Source organism: Talpa occidentalis, unplaced genomic scaffold, assembly GCF_014898055.3.
Source record: "Talpa occidentalis isolate TD23 unplaced genomic scaffold, MPIMG_talOcc4v2.1 talOcc4.3, whole genome shotgun sequence".
NCBI lineage: Eukaryota > Metazoa > Chordata > Mammalia > Eulipotyphla > Talpidae > Talpa > Talpa occidentalis.
In genome coordinates this window covers 9,760,705-9,781,335 of record NW_023603184.1, presented here as the reverse complement: position 1 = coordinate 9,781,335, position 20,631 = coordinate 9,760,705, and the positions used below count along the sequence as shown (strand labels likewise).

Genomic DNA, 20,631 nt, shown 5'->3' with positions numbered 1-20,631 from the left:
ACATGGGATTCTTGTCGTTGTTCCTTAACATTACACTGTTCCCCTATGAGTCGTTCCCATGAGATTCCAGAGCATATGCAAAGCATTTCTTCTGGTAATGACCTATCAAGCTTATTTAAAATAAAGTCATTTTTTTTAAAAATAATTTCAACATCAAAAATTATATTTGTAGGCAACTATATTTTCAGCCTTTCAATTTATCTTTTGTTCCTTAAGAACAAAGTAATTTTAAGATCTGGTATTCTAAAACCAAAAATATTTTAATTTGGCTTTATTAGGGCATATTTTAAACAAACCAGGAAAATATATTCTTTGGCATGTGACATTTGGCAAGGATGAAGACAGGAGCTGCTGCTCTCTGGCCATGGATCAGAACATTTGTGCATCTGAAAGATCTTTAAAGTGAACTATCAAACTGGCAACTCTGTAGAAGCATAGGTCACTAACCTAATATCCATCACCAAGTAGAAAACTTTGTAGATGTTTATACTGACATTTGGTTCTAACTTCATGTTGAGTTTGCTTAAACAAGGGCTGCGGTCTTCATTATAAAATCCATATCAAATCATTTATAGGTTAAGAGAAGTGAAAGAGGGCCTCCCTGGAGGCTCAAGGGGTTAAGACACAACCTATGAAGCTGCCGCAGACTCTGCAGCACGAGTTCGATTACTGTGGCTGGCCAGGGAGCTACCCACATGGCACAGCAGACCTCTCCTGACTCACCCGCTGCTCCCCTCAGCAGTGTACTTCAGTCAGTCTGTTCTGTTCCCCACTCTGTCTCTGGTGAATCCTCTCACCCTCCCACACCTCTGGCCTATACCCCAGCTCTTGTATGCATAAATAAATAAAGCTTTTGAAAAAAAAAGGGGTGGTTAGGACCAAGATGGCAGAATAGGGGGGCTTGTGCTTACTCCTTCCCATACATCACAGCAAATCAATACCTAAATGTGGACTAATTTACTCAGAAGTAAAACAGCATATGAGCAAAAAAAAAATTTCCAGTTGATAAATATTCACCTTTCCACTCCTTTATTTATACATTAAATAATCATTTTGTTATCTTTACATAAACTAAGCCCTATTGTTCATGAAAAAAAGTAAGTGGGAGCTGGGTAGACAATGAGTTGGTGGTTTACCTTTATTATATTACACTGCAAGAAAGTCAAGTCCAGACTTCTACTGAAAGGGAAATTCTTGTTGCAGATGGAAATGTAGTCACTGATTGTATTCACGCTCAAGAGTCTAAAATCTTCCTCCCATTGTTACTGCTTGGAGAAAGTGATCAAGACAGAAGTCTTAGATATTGGAGAGAATTTTCAAAGTGGAGTTAGAAAAGCCATTCCCAGGTTAATGAGCACAGAGCAGCAGGCATTTTGAAGAGTTTATTTGGAGAAAGGAAACGTCTGCAGAAATCAAGTGATTAAGATGTGATACTCAAAACGAACTCTGAGCGATCTCATTAGCAGCAACTAAGAATAGTCTACAAATGTAATAAGAGCCCTGATACAAGGTCACAAACATCTCAGTGGAGGCCAGCTGTGTGGGACCCACTGAGGAGGAAGATGTGAAACCTGATTGGACCAGATCAAGAAATCTTCCATAGAAGAGATGGCAATTTTTCCCCAAGACCTAAGAGAGGAAGAACCAGAAATATATGCAACTTTCCTTTGCATATTATTCATACTTCTCCAGATGTGCTTACATTTTAAAATGTATATACTTTTATTACACAATATAAATTCAATCACTCTCAACTAATTGAAATCACTCTCACACAAATGTCACATTCCCGAAGATCTTCCTTCACAAACTTCCCCAAAGGGATTCCTACACACCTGCACCTAGTCACTCATTTCCTTTCTCTGAAATTTCACTGTTTGTTTATTTATTTTTTAAGATCTATTTATTTATGCATACAAGAACTGGTGTACAGGCCAGAGGCATGGGGGGTGGGAAGATCCACCAAAGACAGAGTGGGAAACAGAACAGACAGATTGACCAAAACATACTGCTGAGGGGAGCAGCAGGTGAGACAGGAGAGGTCTGCTGCACCATGTGGGTACCTCCCTGGTTGGGGATCAAACTCATGCTGCAATGGCTGCGGATAGCTTCATAGGTTGAGCCCTAATAACCATTTGTGCCCAGGGAAGCCCTATTTATTTATTTTTTGAACTATATTCCTATCTTCAGAAGAATGTAGAGGGATATTATGTAGCTTATTTACTATCTTCTTTTCTGAACCTGGAATAATGCTAGGTACCACATATGTCCCTCAAATATGTGTTGATTGAAAAACAGTTTTCCTGTCTTCATAAAATCACTACCTAAACTATGCCTCTACATGTTATTACTTCAATAAGGGAATACTGAATTGGAGGTTTGGGACAAGTGACCAAGACATAGAAGAGGATACCTTCCAAAGGGGCTATAATTTACCGTGGAGTTAGTCATAATGGTTGCACAGCTCATAATCTCTTTCATACCACAGAGACATCCATGGACCAGAGATGGCTTAGGGAGAGGATTTCTTTGAAGAGGGTTGTACTGTGACTTCTGTCCCTATGGGAAAAATGGTGGGTGGTCTTAAATCCTAATCCCCTGCTTAGTAGACAGGAGCTTCAATAAGATTATTAGACAAAGATTTTTGAGTGAATTGTCAGTGGGCTGTGACAAACTGTCACCAACCTCATTTGCACGATTCCTGTGACAAAGTAGAGAAGACCTAGAGAGTAGTGCCTGAAAAATCTCATCTGAAAAATCTCAAGAGCAAGAGACCATAGGTTGATCTCATATATAAGGGAGCTGGTGAGCTAGCCTTGAAGTTATTTTAGATTCTGTACAAGATAGTTACCTGTAGAAGTGAACGGCTTATCAGAGAGAAACTGAATGTATTCCTGGATGCCTAGAGGCTGAGAAAGGACTAAGTGAAGAGTCAGGTAGGCGTGTGCCAGTTTGCATTCTGTTTCACCTTAATGCTTGAATAAGAAATAGAGACGCTCAGTAACTATTCTGGCAAAGAGAAGTTCAATTTAGAAGCATTATTAATTAAAAAAACAGATATTAATTGCCTAAGTTATGTGAATGAGTCTTACCCTAATTAGTGGTCTTTTGTTCCAACTCCTATGTCCCTATAATATTGCTACATATTGCATGCTCTGTCCAGAGCTACAGGGAAAGACAGAAGCAATTTGAGATTGTGACAATCATAAAGATCTTGTCCCTTTCCTTGTTACTGACATACAATGCTAGAAACCATTGTTGATAAGGAGGAAGAGAAATGAAATGCAGAAGCAGAAAAAATGGTATTTTTCCCTAACTTTTTATTTCATGAGACCAGAAAAACTCTATGTTCTAGTTTGGACAAGAATTTAGAGCTTTAAATATTCATGCATGTGGCAAGTAGACAATGGATCATATTCATAGTTCTAATTATTTAACTTCTTACTCATTCTCATCATTTTTTTATTGTCTGAAAATCTGGTTCTGGGATGAAAAAAAAGATTGACCATTTGACCATTATTAGGTATCAGACGTCATTTCCAGTCCCAGATTTGCTGTCTGTCTCTCTAGGGACTCAGTCTGTTTGACCTTCATTAGCTCATAAGTATCACAGCTGCAAACTCTCTTCACCTTTGCTTCCCTTTTGGTATTATTCTTTGGCAGAAAGGTCAAAGAAAAATGGATTCTAATAATTTTTGGAACAGATTAAAGAAAGAGACACAGATGGAATAGATAAAGAAATTGCTTCCTTCAGGCCCAGGGTAAGAGTGATAACAGGGAAGCACCTGCTTGATTATTTCTGACCTCCCTCTGGAGAGACTTCTTGCCACTATTTTGAGAGTTAGCAGGTTGCTCTGTAATTATTCTTGTGCCTGACCAATACACCCCCACCCCTACTGATAATGAGCTACTTATAGACAACGGCAAGGGATTCATCATCTGTGTAGCCATATGTATATCTACTGCTTATTTTCTTGTTCTGTTGTACTTATTCTTAATTTTTTTAAGCCAAGTACTATAATAAACCTTTTATGTAAGTTGTGTCATTTACATCCACTTCAATGGTAAGGAAATGGTGACTTAATAAGGTTAAGTTACTCAGTCAAAGCCAGCATAGCTGATAGGCATTAGCATCGGTTTCATGTACAGGCTGTCCAGATCTAAAGAGGAGGCACTTTAACTTGTACTTCTAAGTAGCTATTCAGAAATAAAGACTTGAACGGCCTTTACTATGATCATCTTCATGAAACAGGATTTAACTCCCAACCTACTCTTAGCCTTTCTGGATGAGATGTTCTCATTTGCCATTTCACCTTACCTACAAGCTCCATTATCCCTCTAATCACGTCCACTACCTATCTCTTTTGTCTTCTGTCTTCTATTATAGTTTTGTTAAAGGGCAGCAACCATATTGCACCTGGTCTTGATTAAGAAGGCATGCCATTTGTCAGGGAGCCAAGCAAGAAAAGTCCTTATAGTGGTCCCCCTAAGCTACTGCTTGGCATGTTTCCCAGAAAGCACAGTGCATCTTATCCATACTCAATCCACCATACTATGTGCAAGAACATTTATACCCATTAAAAGTTTCAGATCTATTTTGAACCAAATTGTATAATACAGTCCAGAGAGAATGATAGTTTCACATTATCTTGAAGGTTTGATTCTAATAAGGATTGGCTGTCTTTCAGAAGGTTCATAACAAAGTGTGCTGCATTTCAAAGGGAGTCACCACCTTCTTTGATGTTCTGAACCTCTTATTCATATTGGAGGTGATAGTAAGGTAATATAAACTCCCTCTTAAAGAAATCACTGTGTCATAAAATATCTATGATATAAAGACATTTGATAGCAAGGTATCGAGTGTACAGATTGAACTGTGGCTGATTCCAGCCCTAGAATGTGGAATTAAAAATAATTACACATACACATTTGTATCTATGCATATGTATATTCTGAAATTCAATATACTATTATGTATGAATTGGCCTTCGAGTTGCTTCCTAGAGTCAATATATCCTATGAATAGAAATTGATTATAGTAGCATAACAGTAATTATGTTTACCTAGTAAGATATATAATAGACAATTCTCGAGATGATTGCGGTAGACACAATGCAAGATGACACTCAAACCACAGCACTGTATACACACCCCACTCTTTGATTATGAACAGGACTTGTAACGTGCTTCTAACCAAAAGTAAATGACAAAAGTAGTGAATAGTCACTCCCTTGATTGGGGCACATTATATAGCAAAGGTGATGGGAAGCCACTCCTATGACGACATGCTGTTGTATAGAATCTGTCTTAGAAGACTTTGGTGAGAGATACTTCTGCTGTCTTTGAAGAACTAAGCTACCATGTTGTTGTCACAGGACCTTTTGGCAAGGAACTCCAAGTGGCCTCTAGAAATGGATCGTGTGGCCCAATGGATGGACAAGAAAGCTAGAACCTCAGTGCTAATCTGTAAGGAACTGAACTCTGTCATTAATTACTTAAACCTAGAAAATCACCCTAAGCTCTACCTAGAGCCTGATCAATACCCTGATTGCAGCTTTTGAATCCTGAACTGAGAACCCATTCAATCTTTGCAGGGGATTCTACCCCAGTAACTGTGAGATAAATGAATATATGTTGTTTTAAGAAAATGGTTATAGTGTCCTGTCATATAGAAACAGAACCCTACAAAATTTTCCTCATTTACTCTGAAATTGCATGGTCCAAATTTCAATCTATGGCTAACATATCTCATATCAATAATTCAGCAAAACCTGTATAGCAAATGATGTTTAATGGGAAAAAAGACCTCTAAAACAAATATTCCAGATTACTGAAATAAGGGGACATGGGCAAGTCCTGTAGATGTTTTATGAAGAATTTAGAATTGATACTAATCTCGTAATTATGCTCAAGACCTATTACCAACATAGGATTAAAAACATTTTTTCAGAAATCTTAAAAGTATAATCACCCTTAAACTAAATTATTGATAAATAATGTATCAATATTATTCAAGTATATTGTTAAGAAATTTATTCTTGTGCCTCCCCTGGTGGCGCAGCGGTTGAGCACTGGGCTGCAAGGCTGCCCGCAGCCTCTGAAGTGCCGGTTCGTTCCCCGGCCACCGGCGAGGATCCCACAAAAAAAAAAAAAAAAAGAAAAAAAAAGAAATTTATTATCTTACTGGCAAAATAAAAGAATATGAAAAAATGACAGAGAACCAAAAGGATCATTGTGCTTGTATGTGTATCTTGATGAGATCTATGTAGATATTTACATGTGTCTGTGTGTCTCTATGTATTTAGCTGTGTGTATATATATCTGTGTGTCTAAATCCATATGTATCTGGGTCTGCTATGTATGCTTTCATCATGTGTGCATATGTGTTTGTGGAAGTCTATGTGCTTGTATCTGTGTATGTGTGTTGTGGAAGTCTGTATGTGTATTTAAGAAGAGGGCACAGAATATGTGTATGTGTATGTGTCTCTCTTAGTTTGTAACTAGGCCTGGAAAAATGTAAAAAGAGCAAATTAATTCCTTTAAAGGTCATTTTTCTCCCTAGGAAGGAAAAAGAAAAACAGTAAAACTTTGGACTCTGTAATTTAGTGTTAGTTCTAACTCTGTAATATACGAGCTCTGTGTCTTTATAAACTGGTTGATTCTGAGCCTTGTTTTTTCACTTAAAAAATGAACTAGACCTTAAGATTCAAAACTATTCCACTGCTGGTGGGAGTGTAAACTGGTGCAACCACTTTAAAAACTATTTGGTTGCTGTTAATAAGACTGAACGCAATTATGACCTATGACCCCATATTCCAGTCCTATGAATATGTTTTTTTTGTTGTTGTTAGTTACAAAAGTATGCATAAGTTTACCTAAATGAACTCAATTTGGGAAGTGTCATGGGCATGTATGCTTTGATAAATGTGTTTTTTATGTTAGTATACCAAATATTATTATAAAATTCTGAAAACCTCATAGTGTCAAACAACTGTGATGATCAACAGGTAGTGCCTATGAACAATACTGCAGCCCTATAAGAAAATAATTGTCAACCTATGGGAAATGACCACTAGTTAGTCATGAAACCAGCTTATTGGATCAAGATCTACAATAAGTACAATGAAAGAGAACAGAACAGAAAATATAGGAGTGGATTATACACAGGAGATCATGTTAATGCTACATGTGTTTATAAATGGGTTAAATACATGTATTCATAACTGAATTGAGATTTCAAGTGTACTTTTATTAAGGGTCATGGTCAGAAGGGATAGAGTTATTGCTAGAGGGTTCTCATGCTATAATTTATATGGCAGCATCCTTGGCTGATTGAATGGCTCCTATATATTCTGTTCCAGCATAATGACTCCTTGGACAGAGACATCATTGATTCCAATGAATCAAGTGAAAAAACTATTTCAAAGGGGAATTCTAGAGTACAATTAAGGCACTTCTAGTGTATATTCATCAGTAATACCAACCATTGACTTTATCATTCTGGCCATTGGCCACTCTGCCTAGGGCCTGGAGTGCTGCAAATTGCTCCCACACTAGAGAACATTAGTGTCTTGCAAATCAGAGGGATACTTGAATGTTCATAGACTCTGTTTCAGCCACTTTCCTCCATAACATTGTAGCAGATGTAGCAAGTGGTAGCACTGTATATCTGTGAAGATGTGGAATGGAAAATATTACTCATTTGCATATTCCCAAAATAATGGGATGGAGATAATAATTAATAGCTATTTTTACACCCCTTGATTTAATTAATCCCAGCTAAGATGTTTGTAAACATGTGATGCTATGTTTGGATAAATGTGTCAACATGACAATTAGTCACTAATACAAAGCACTAAGAAAAAATTAAAAAAAAAAAACACAAGCAGAAAGCAGGCCTAGGTAGCACTCTATTTTCTATATTAGGATATTTTCATGCACAAAAAAATCACAAGTATGATATTCTATGACAAAAAAGGTGAAAGGTGGGGAGAGAAGCAATATAGGCAAAATAAACAGGTGAGTAATGGGGCAGGGTGAGACTTAATACTAGAACTCCAGTCAAACTTGTGGAAAAGGACAGATTTTTTAAGGTGGTGGCTTTTTCCTTTCAAACCCTCTTTTTACAATATACTTTACCAAGGAAAGGAGACTTGAAATAAGGAAACAGAAAACGACATGATTGGAGACGTAACTTGTCTCCCTGGGGTTATTCCAAGGCTCCTGGCGAAATCATAGGGGACTAAATGATCCCCCTTGAAGTACTGCTATTTAGGTAGAAGGACAATAACAAGAAGTGCACATATTTATTTATTAGAAGGCTAAAATTGAGGGGAGGAGCCTCCCTGGTGGCACAAGGGGTTAAGCACAGCACTATGAAGATATTCGCAGCCACTGCAGCTCGAGCTTTATCCCCAGCCGGCCAGGGAGGTGACCCAATTGGCACAGCAGACCTCCCCTGTCTCACCGGCTACTGCCCTCAGCAGTGTATTTCAGTAGATCTGCCTGTTCTGCTCCCCACTCTGTCTGGTGATCCTCTCACCTCCCATATCTCTGGCCTGCACCCCAGCACTTGTATATATAAATAAATAAATCTTAAAATAAAATAAAATTGGGGGGAAATCTATACAAATAGGGTTTGTGTGGAACAGAGTGAAAAGAAGACAGGTTCTGGGAGAGGATGTACAGCGGCCAGAGTAAGAGATGAAGCCATGACTAACTAAAAAGGGTCTCTCAGATTTTCTCTAGTTTGGGTCCAGACCTCCTTATGCTTCAGGTCAAGGAACCCACTTTACATCTGAGTGACTCGGTCACATTAAACAGAAGGAAAGGCCTGAAAGTCTCCACAGGAGGCAGGGGTCTTCCTTAGAGCTTATTAAATCTGAGAGCACAGAGAACACAGGGTCCCTGCCTTCTACTCAGCCAAATGCTCCCGCTCTGTGAAGGGTCAGACGGGGGAAGAGAAACCTCCTATCAGAGTTAATGATCACAGTCCCGCTTTGCTAATTAATGCCACTGACTCATGCAGTGTGAAAAGGCAACTTAAAAGATTCCACACCAGCTGAGAAGTCTGGGTCCAGAGAGGAAGGAGCAGGCAAACCTTTACATAACTAAGAATGAAGGAGAATCTTTAATTTTCTGTTAATTACATCTTTTAAATCTATAATTCCAGCATAGGGCAGGTAGGCAGAATCAAATCAGTGCTGCCGTGACACAGCAGTTCCATTTTAATTAAAAGCCATCATCTTCGAGCTACCCCACATAAGGTCATAGACTGGAGTCAGCCCGGGTCTCCTATTTACTTTGGTGTTCCTCTTTGAATTTTTGCATGAACGAGTCTCACCCTAGACTGTAAGAGAATTACTTTGCAATGCAGCATTTTAATTCATGGTAGTTATAATAACTAATGTATATGCACTCCCCGGCACTGATATACATTTATAGAAATGTTTTTATATGCATTTACATTTTACTGTGTGAATATGTTTCTAAGAATATATAATATCGATGCTTGTTTTTCTGAGACACAGTAAGCTCCAAGTAAGGCCTAAATATTGGAAAAGAGCTCATGTATCCTGTTAACTTGTGACTTGAACAGTTATTTCTGTTGAACATCTTCAGTTTTATTCTATGAGTGAGATTATGGCACAGAATACCTTGTATCTGCAAGAATTACTGTAACTGTATATTAATATAGCATAAAATTCATATATTTATAATTAATGTATACTAGTTAAAAAGTCACCTAGGAGACTGATTCTTAGCATACAGAAGTTTTGACATAAAATATTTGGGAAGTGAGGACTCTCCATGTGAAGGTATGAAGATTATATGAAATAAATTTATTTAATTATTTAGCAAGTTTTTGACATATGGGTGTGAACATTTTGCAATTAGTAGGGACAGAAATGTAAACGAACATATACATATCTGTCTTTGCAATGTAAAATTTTGATTTGATAAAGCCCGCTTAATGTACTATACACACACACACACACAGAGAGAGTTGAGAAAAACAAGCACATATTTTTCAGTTAAGATTCTGTTTATCTTTCTGTTGTAAAGAGTTAAAATCTGCTATTTACCCTGAATCATACCCCCATGACTCCTTTGACCAAGTCTCCCACTTAAGGAAAAAAATAAGGATATAAATTGCAACATCACTGGTAAAATTCATAGTGTACACCATCTCCTTCTAGACCATAATTATAATATAAAGGCAGGTCATTTTGTTTCAAACAATTCCCTGACTAGTGTTGATTATTGCTGTATTATTAGAATGTTAATTTGGGAACTTTCTAATTGTCCCTTCCTTTTGCAAACACAAGCTAATGTTAGACATTTAGTTATGAGACACATTTAATTTCTTTTGTTTAAAAGATACACAGTAATGTTAGCCTAATTTTACAATAACATGATGCAAGTAAAGTTCTCATATAAAGCCTGATGGTGAGGTTTTATGAAAGAGTCCCATATTGATTTGTGTGATAATAGTACCAAAATTCATGTGATACATAGAAGTGGGCTTCTGCTTATGCATATTTGTGTATATCCTCTTATAACACAACACACACATATGAATTGTCGAAAGGAAGTAAAAACAGTTTATCCAGTGAATCATCACACAACCCCTGCTTTGTTCCAGTGTAGTTATAGCTGCACATTAATTTGGATGCTAACTCTGTCCCAGTGGTAAGCACTAAAGTAGAGAACCTTGTATGCCCAAGGAGATGCTTTAGAGGGCTCACTCGGTGAAAACATCTGTAATGCCTATTTTAAATCAGGACCTCAAAATTACATCTTTGGTGAAAGTAAGCTACTTACTGCACAGTGAACTAAAGGGGTGTGTACCTCACAGTACATTAGAGGAAGAAAGCCAGAAAAGCAGACATAAACCTGGGAGGAAAGGAAACAGAAAAGTAAGAGAATGGAGGTCATTCCACAAATATCGCTGGGCACAACAAAAGCTACATTCATGCCTCCAAGTTCAGAGAGGCACTACAAGAAATCCAAGGTCTATTGGAAGGATGTTTGTTGCCAAGAAATTAGAAACCCGAGACATAAAAAAGAGAGATTTCAATGGCCATCAGGTGGGAGTTGAACTGTGAATCTACTCTTCTGCCTCTGGAAATTTCTGGTTCTTCTTAACTTCCCACCTTAGGATTAAGAAATAAAATGGGAGTATTTCCCTTTAAGATACACAAGATATAATCTAAACAGGACATGTGTGATAACAAATTTTTGGAGGACTATGTGTTAAATTTCATATAAAGTAGAATCCTCTCTAGAAGTACTCTCTCAAAGCCTTTCAACATGCTGTTGAACTCCAGCCATATCCAAGGTGGAGGGGGCATATAATATTGAGTGAGAAAGTGAAACAAGAATCCCTTCATCAGAGTACTTATATTTATATTTGCTACCCAAACCTTATTTTGGGAAAAAAAGTAAATTAGATATTTTCAGGTAAGCTATTGAATACTATGTTACACTAAAAAAGGACAAGTTATTTATAAAAGTATTAGGAAAAACAAGTAAAATTTACTTTAGGAATCAATTTTTACATTATTTGGTAGAGCTTAGTGATTATTTTAAGAGACAATCAATTGATCAGAAACTGATTTCTGTATCCTTGAAGTTTTCCATTTCCACAGGTTGATATTTTACTTAATGCATGAAATAAAATCAGCATTTAAATTCACATTAAAAGATTAAGATACTAGAACTTAGGGAGGGAGGTAAAAATTCATGAATGAAATTCCTAGCAATAACTTGATCTAGAGACCTACATGGATAAGGTGCAATTTTGTTTTTGTAAAATTTACTAGTTGAATGAGATCATGATTTAAAATGGTGTGCTTGGTACATACCCTTAGTAATAGTTGTCAGCAGTAGTTCTTTATATCAACAGTGATATTTTCATATCAGATATCACATCAAATAATGGACCTTCATGAGCATGAAATTGACTTCCTAGAAATAAAGACAGGAAACTAAGAGGTAACCTTACTTAAAAATGGAGCCTTTAGAGCAGAACCAATTTAAAATGAGATCATAAGGGTGGACCCTAATCTGAAATGGCTGGTATCTTTATAAAAGCGGAAATTTGGATAAAATCACATAAGCAAACAGAAAAAAAATTATTGGAAGATACACAGGGAGAAGACAACCATGGAACTGGGGTGATGCAGCTACAAGGCAAGATACATTAAGAATTATAGTCGGGCCTCCCTGGTGGCGCAAGGGGTTTAAGTCTCAGTGCTATGAATGAAGTTCTTGCCAGCCAACAAAGCACGAGTTTGATCCCTGGCCAGGGAGCTAACCCACATGGAGCAGCAGATCTCTCTTGTCTGGTCTGCTTGCTGCTCCCCTCAGCAGTGCATTTCAGTAGATCTGCCTGTTCTGCTCCCCACTCTGTCTCTGGTGAATCCTCCCCCTCCACCTCTGGTCTCTACCCCAATTCTTCTACATGAAAAAATTAAATAAGGGCCTCCCCGGTGGCGCAGCGGTTGAGCGCTGGGTTGCGAAGCTGCCCGCGGCCTCTGCGGCGCCGGTTCGATCCCCGGCTGCTCCCCGGCCACCAGAGGAGGGTCCCACATGGCGCGCAGACCTCTCCTGCCGCCCGCTGCTCCCCTCAGCAGTGTACTTCGGTCCTTCTGCCTGCTCTGCTCCCCGCTCTGGCTCTGGTGAATTCTCTCACCCTCCCGCGTTTCTGACTGTACCCAGTGCATGTATAAACAAACAAATTAATTAATTAATTAAATACGTGCCTCTTAAAAAAAAAAAATTAAATAAAATCTAAAAAAAATATATAGTCAACACCAGAATTTAGAAGAGGCTATTGTAGGATGAGAGGAAAAAAAAATTTCCATCTCATCAATCAAGAAAACTTACATCAGAAAGATAAATAATAGAAAAGAACAAATTTAATTGCATATATATGGAGAATCTAATGACTGTAGAGTCTAAAGCAAATGGGGCAAACTGAGGGAAGGGTCCTGAGCTGAAAAGTGAGATAGGAGATGGGGTCCAGGAGTGACAAGTGTGCTCAGATGACAAGGAGAGGTGACTCAAATGATAAAGATGAGCTGTTCTATATTTAGATATTTGTTCTAACTTCTAGTTTTCTCCAACAGGAAGGCTATGTCTGGTAGAAAGCCTAATATTTGGTGTGAATTTTCATTCTTCTAGGTAGTTAAGGGAGTGGTAAACTTTCTGAGGTGCCTGCAGAGCACTGGTTGACCTCAACTCAAAATAACCACAAGCCTATGTGACACATCTTGGGAAAATCTGTCTGCACATCTCAGGAAGGTTTAAGCTTCACAAGGAAGGATTCTTCCTAGAGCAATCAGAGATCACATCCTGCTGGCACTTTGACATTGAACTTGCAGCTTCCAGAATTGTGAAACAATAAAGTTCTGTTGTTTTCAGCCATCCAGTTTGTGTTAGTTTATTACCAGCCCTAGGGAATGAATATGCTATGTTGGCATTTTCTTTATGGCAACTGTCACAACTACAATCATTTATTTGGCTTACTGACACTGATTATTTTACACAGTAGAGTGCAAAGTCCACAAGGGACAGGGCTTTCACATATCTGCTACTCAGTCTTATCCCCTGGTCCTAGGAAGTGTCTGGCAGAGAGCTGTTTCTCAATATATATGCAATAAATTAATGAATGTTGAAATTGAATGGAAACATTGATCAAGTTTTAATGACAGTGAGCAAGAATACCTTCAATCACTGCTAGCTGTTGTGTTTGCTTATTTGTTTGATTTTTTACTACTCTAAGCATTCTTTCAATCTAGCCCATATCAGGAGTACAATTAATTGTGTGACTCTGTTTGTGAAAGTCTATAGATTTTTGGGGAACCAACATCTCCCTCCCTCAGGGAACCTTGCCTAGATGCTAATACTTACAGAACATAAATCACCTTCTATAGGAAGAGGACTAAAGCAAAGGAAGCCTTTGAAAAGGAAACATGGTAAAAATAGAAACCACCTTCTGCCACCTGCTCCATGCATGTGCCATAGTTTGGGTTGGTTGTTGATAGAAAGCCAACTATTTTATTTGACAGGTGGTAAGTTATGGTTGCTAACCCATAGGTTTTTAAATCAGAGAACCCTACTTAAAGTTGAGGCACCTTGACTTCCAAACTATATGACCTGGTACAAATGCTTTATTTCTATGTCTCAGTTTTTTCAAGCCATTTTCCTAAAAAATACAAAGAAAATTATTAGCTACCCTAAAATGTTGATGGGGAGATTGAAAGATGATATAGGATGTTAACACACTGTGTGGCACATAGTAACCATGATATATGTTGCTTTTATTATTTTAGGAGTGCTTTGGTCATAGAATCCACTGACAAGATTGGTATATTGTTGTGCGTAAATAACACAAATCCAAAATCCACTTTTTAATTCACACCAAAATGAAATATTACAGGCATACAATAAAGTTATTTTTACTTCTGTTGACCCTCACTGCTAATTTGTGGTTTATTGATTTAAATAAAATGTGAAGAACAGTAATCACTTTAATATGCACAAGCCATATGCACAGTGTTGTTTTTTTTAATACATAAATAATGGTTTTATTTTAAAATGATTTTGTTTGAGACCTCTTTTTTTTAAAGATTTATTTTTATTTATTGATGCATACAAGACTGGGGTAGAGGCCAGAAGTATGGGGTGAGTGAGAGGATTCACCAGAGATACAGTGGGGAACGGAATAGGTGTATCTACTGAAATACACTGCTGAGGGGAGCAGCAGGTGAGACAGGAGAGGTCTGCTGCACTATGTGGGTCAGCTCCCTGGCTGGGATCAAAAATATACGACAGTGGCTGGTGATAGCTTGACAGTGATGAGACTTTAAACCCTGGGCCACCAGGGAGGCTCATATTGGATGATTCTTTCTCAAAGTTCTCACTTAAACCTGTTACAAAGCTATGAACACATTCAATTTGTGATGAAACTGAAGGAGATATACTTGCAAGAAACCATGAAGTGTGTGTGCTATATTTTTTTTCTGCATGAAACTTTACTCCTAAAGTAACCACAAGAAGAGTATCATATTTGTTTTTGAATTTTTCTTCCAGTACTGTAACATAATAACAGTCTAATATTTAACCATTTGACATTAATACCTATTGAACTAAAGAGTAACATGCAAGAGTAATATTAATAACCAATGAATATTTTATTGCATTACAGTTTATAAGGTATTTTCCTGAATATAAGCACAATCAAGAGCCACTGTTCTCTTCCCAAAGGACAGGTCAAATAATGATATGTAATATTTCCATTCCAAAATACAAGGAACTGAGGTCAAATGTTTTGATTAAACTCACAGATCTATACAGTGACTGTGCTGGTATTAAAACTACAATTTTCAACCACACATTTCCTTTTCCACCATTATAACTTGCTGTAGTAATTATGTAAGAAAGTGAAATGGATAGATTGATCATTTAGAATGCAGTGATTAAAAAAAATACCATGGATATGTCGAATCTCTACCATCTCTAGGTAAGATAATCTTCATCAGCTGTCAAAGCATCAAGTCTTGCCCACATTGAGTATGGACATCATGGAGCAGTGGTTGCATAACAGATTTGATCATGCTAAACTTATATAATGATTTTTACCCACAACACAATGAACTTAAAGTCACTGACTGAATTTTCATCAAGAGGAAAATTCAGAAAGTTATCTAGATAGTATGATTTCAAAAGTCATAGTTAAATTAGTAAAAGGAGGTGAATGACTCCTTGCTTTGTTGCTTTAACTCAAGAACAAGACTTACCAGTGAACAAGGAAAGTCAGAGATCATGTCCTGTTTGTCTCTCCACTTAGTCAAAGTCACAGAGGAATTCTTCTACCAAGACAAAACACTATTCAAACCCAGGCTGACAGGTCACACAGGGAAACAATTCAACATCACAGTCTCATCTTACAGGGGATGCTGGAGACTGTCTCATCAAAGCAGCCTCTAACTTGAGACCAACTCTTTATCTGCAAACTGATGTCATTTACTCACCACCTAGGTGCTCTTGCTGATCCTTCAGTGCCGATGCAGTTATGCTAAATGCAAAGGCTCGTTCTTAGTGAGCTTCAGGCACCTGACCAACCCCACAGCACCACTGCCGCCCTTAAAGCTTCCACAACAGGGCATCCCTGGTGGTGTAAGGGGTTAAGAAGCAACTTAGGAAGCTATCCGCAGCCACTGGAGCACAAGTTCAATCCCTGGCCACGGAGCTACCCACTGGCACAGCAGACCTCTCCTGTCTCACCAGCTGCTCCCCTCAGCAGTGATCTGCCTGTTCTGTTCCCCACTCTGTCTCTGGTGAATCCTCTCACTCCCCACATTTCTAGCCTGTACCCCAGTTCTTGTATGCATAAATAAATCTTAAAAAACAAAGCTTCCAGAACACAAGCTCTCCTTCCTATAGATTCCCAGTTTGCAGCATCTAACACTTGATTATATACTGTCTACTGCTACACATTGTTTAACACATTCCCTTCCTGTTTTCCCAACACATTCATTTAATTCATTTTGAATCCCCCCCAAATCTCATCCTGCCTCATTATACACATGAAGCCAATTACTCTTTGCCATGCCCAGAGCTAAGGATGATGAATCAAGATTTGTCTTTCAGAAGTCCCCAATAAACTAATAGAGACCCTCACATTTAAAAACTGTCATCAGGATCGATGCATTGTTTGGGACTGTTAAGGGAAAATTAGGTAACAGAGCTGTGATATGATATTCCCTGCTGGGAATGGAGAGGAAGATGAGGTAAGGGTATCTTTTTTTTTTTTTTAATAAAGATTTATTTATTTATGCACACAAGAGCTGGTGTTTACGCCAGAGTTGTGGGGGGTGAGAGCATTCAGCAGAGACAGTGGAGAGCAGAACAGGCAGATTGACTGAAATACACTGCTGAGGGGAGCAGCGGGCGAGTCAGGAGAGGTCTGCTGTGGCATGTGTGTAGCACCCTGACCAGGGATTGAACTCTTGCTGCAGTGGCTGGCGATAACTTGATAGCACTGGCTTTAACCCCTGGACCACCAGGGAGGCCCAGAGGGATCTTTAATATTATAAGAGTATGACCAAATTCACCCAGTTTTATAGATCTGGTGTGTTTAGAGAATGTCAAGTAAGACTGCACATGAAGAATGAAAACAGAAATCAACATGGAATATGCTATTATATAGTGAAGGGAACTGAAACTCAGATTATCTTCCTTGCACTGAGGTGAGCTTGCTCAGCAGAGGAACATGTTTTTTCTGCTTTTTTTTAAAGATTTATTTATTTATGCATACAAGAACTGGGGTACAGGCCAGAGGTGTGAGCAGTGAGAGGATCCACCAGACACAGACTGGGGAACCGGACAGGCAGAATGACTGAAATACACTGCTGAGGGGAGCAGCGGGTGAGTCAGGAGAGATCTGCTGCACCATGTGGGCAGCTACCAGCCAGGGATCGAACTTGTGCTGTGGTGGCTGCGGATAGCTTCATAGGTTGCGTCTTAAGCCCTTGCTCCACCAGGGAGGCCCCTTTTCTGCTGTTTTATATACTGGCAGCTGTCACATCTGGCACATTGGAGCTATTTAGGGAACCATTGCAGATGACCAGATGAAAGAATGAATCAGTGATTGAGAGACAATTAAAGGGAGCCATGCATGATGGTCAAGCAAGGGAACATTTTTTTTTTATATTTATTTATTTATTTGTTTATACAAGCACTGGGCACAGTCAGAAGCTCGGGAGGGTAAGAGAATTCACCAGAGCCAGAGGTGAGAGCAGGGCAGGCAGACTGACAAAGTACACTGCTGAGGGGAGCAGCAGGTGGCAGGAGAGGTCTGCGCACCATGTGGGACCCTCGCAGGTGGCCGGGGATCGAACTGGAACTGCAGAGGCTGCGGGCAGCTTCGCAACCCAGCGCTCAACCACTGTGCCACTGGGGAGGCCCAAGGGAACATTTTAGATTGGGCTTGCTTTGAGATTAATTTGGGTACATTATATCCTACCCTGAGTCTTATCTCCTAATTTCAAAATCACTATTTTGATAACAATTTATTATTTAATGCCTCCAAGTTTTCTTTGTATATCCTGCTATCATCAGTTATCAACAAAACAATGAGAATACTTAATTCCAATATGAAGTCAAATCAGGACCCTCTCTGATCATAACCACCACTGCTGCCCTTCTCATTTGGGGTAAAAACCATAGTCCTCTGCCATCGTAATTGGGCTCCCTGGAATTCCCCAAATATATCAGGTGTGCTCCTGCCCACTCTCTCTGCTTAGAACCATCTTCTCCCAGATATAAATGCAAAGAACCCACTTCTTCACTTCTTTTTTCATGTTTGCTTAGATGTCACTTATAAAATCTTCCCTGAACAAGTTGTTCAAAATGTCATACTTTATTTTGTCCAGCATTATTCTCCCTTACCCAGTTCTACTTTTTCTTTTTATATAGCATTCATCTCACGCAACAGTACTCAATTATAATTTACTTCATTTTCTACGTAATGTTTGTTTCCCATCTTCCTTCACTTAATAAGAAAAGAGACCTTTGTATTTTTCCCCACTGATGTACTAGACTTGAGCTGGGCACACAGTAGATGCTTTAGAGATGGTGGCTGAAATGCATCAAATATTTTGGTAAATATAAAGCAGTAGAATGTGCATATGGGGCCTCCCTGGTAGTGCAGGCGGTTGAGCAACACTGTGAAGCTGTCCTCAGCCTCTGCAGCACGGGTTCGATCCCGGTCGGCTGGTGAGGATCCCACATGGTGCGGCAGACCTCTCCTGCCGCGCCCACTGCTCCCCTCAACAATGTGTTTCATCAGTCTGCCTGTTGTGTGCCCTGTTTTGTCTCTGGTGAATCCTCTCACCCCCTCGCATATCTGGCCTGTATACCCAGGTTCTTGTATAAATAAATAAATAAATCTTTAAAAAAATAAAAGAATGTGCATATGGCTTACCAATTACAAGGTGGATATTGTAAATGAATGTTATAAAAATGTTTAAAGCCTCCTGAAAGTCTGAGGTTCTATAGGCATGTAAGTTAGTATTTTATTACTGGCATCAAAAGCAGCATGAATCAAATAGGTCATCAAGTCATTCCATTGCCATATGGAGGCTGGGTTCCCCAAAGGCAGGAAAAGAACAAAGAGGAATATAGTAAGCTTCCAAAGAACACAGAAATGCAAATGTATTCACTTAATAAACACATTTGCACAGATGGGTATGTTGTGACAATTCTGCCCACCTAAGCTGAATATTTTGAAAAGGTGGATGAGCAAATATTTATGAAACGATGAGCAGAAGGGAGAAGCAACATGGGGGTGACACTAAGGAAAACTTGAGAGAAACAATGGTGCACAGTGCTGGTGAATAATGCAGAGAAAACTGCAGCTTCTGAAACTAACAAGGGCAGAAACATCTATTTGCTGCTTAAAGTAAGGACAGACTAGAACAGTTCAGAATACATCTGGGATGATTAATGATTCCATTCATAAACTTCTACATGGCCTTCATCAAATAGGAAATGTCCAAGGAGTTTTATATTTGTCCCTTCAGATCCACTCTTCACATTGCCCCTCTAGGAGGGCAGGATTTGTGCTACTAAGTTAGTGATCAACTTTGTTCTCTAACTTTGGCTGGGCTTCCTTCAATAGCGGCAGGACATATACATACTACATATACATATAGACACGTGTGTATGTACATATATTCCCCTGGTTCCCTTCTAGTGTGGTTGAATGGGCTCTCTGTGACCCTCAAATAAATACTGTTCTTTTATTTATTTTTTTATTTTTTTACATCACTGTTCATTTTTAAACAATATTTGCTTCCCCCTCCCTCAGGTGTAGTCCCCATAGAATTTCCTTCACCAATGCATAAATATTGTTCTTAAGGTGACTTTCTCTGCAATACTCTTTCCTCTGGTTGCCAGTCACTTCTCCCTCTTGTGACCTCTCCAGGTCACAGAATAGTGACAGTACTTCAACGCCCCCCAGGATCCCCAAATTACTCAGACCTTTGAGAAGCCATTCTTTTCTTAAACCTTATTTGAATTATAATGATTGGAATGCGCGTACCATAGAGTTTCCTATTGTAGTCTCAATTGAAAACATAAATCCATTGAGACTTATTTAATCTTTACATCAATGTAGTAAAAGCTATTTTTCACCTAGGGCCATAGTGACCATTAAATTAAGTAACCCTTGTAGAATACCTCGCAAAGTTGTTGACCTTGAGAGAAAGTGTTCCAAAAACATGAGTGTCTCGCCCTTCCTTGCTTGTCACATGTTACCTTGTACCATAAGCACCTGCTTATTTTGTCTGCTCTCGCTAGAGACTGAATGTGTCTAAAGGATATGGCCATGAGTACAAAGACACAGACCTGTGCATCAAGTAGGCGCTGTGGAGATGTCAGTTACATGACATCATGAGTGAATAATGGGGCACTAGCAGCAGTGAGAAGATGGGACTTCAAGGCATCACAGGTAAAACCAGAACATAAAGCTCAGCATTTAGTGACAAGACATTATAATTAGATATAGGAGTTGAATGGGAAAGACTAGTTGGAGATTTTAATCCACATCTGGCTAGAGAA

At 38.8% G+C, this 20,631-nt stretch overlaps 1 protein-coding gene across 13 annotated transcripts in view; it reads right to left on the bottom strand.

Moving 5' to 3' along the window:
• The window catches only part of LRRC4C (leucine rich repeat containing 4C), a 1,047,300-nt gene that overhangs the window by 30,692 nt on the left and 995,977 nt on the right, over nt 1–20,631 (bottom strand). For 2 of the 13 annotated variants that reach the window (XM_037522437.1, XM_037522439.1), the window contains exon 1: nt 11,868–11,935. The exons of the other annotated variants lie outside the window; for them this stretch is intronic. The gene's annotated coding sequence lies outside the window, so the exon portion shown is untranslated. Of the gene's footprint in view, nt 1–11,867; nt 11,936–20,631 lie in introns of those variants that run through there. 13 annotated transcript variants of the gene reach the window in all.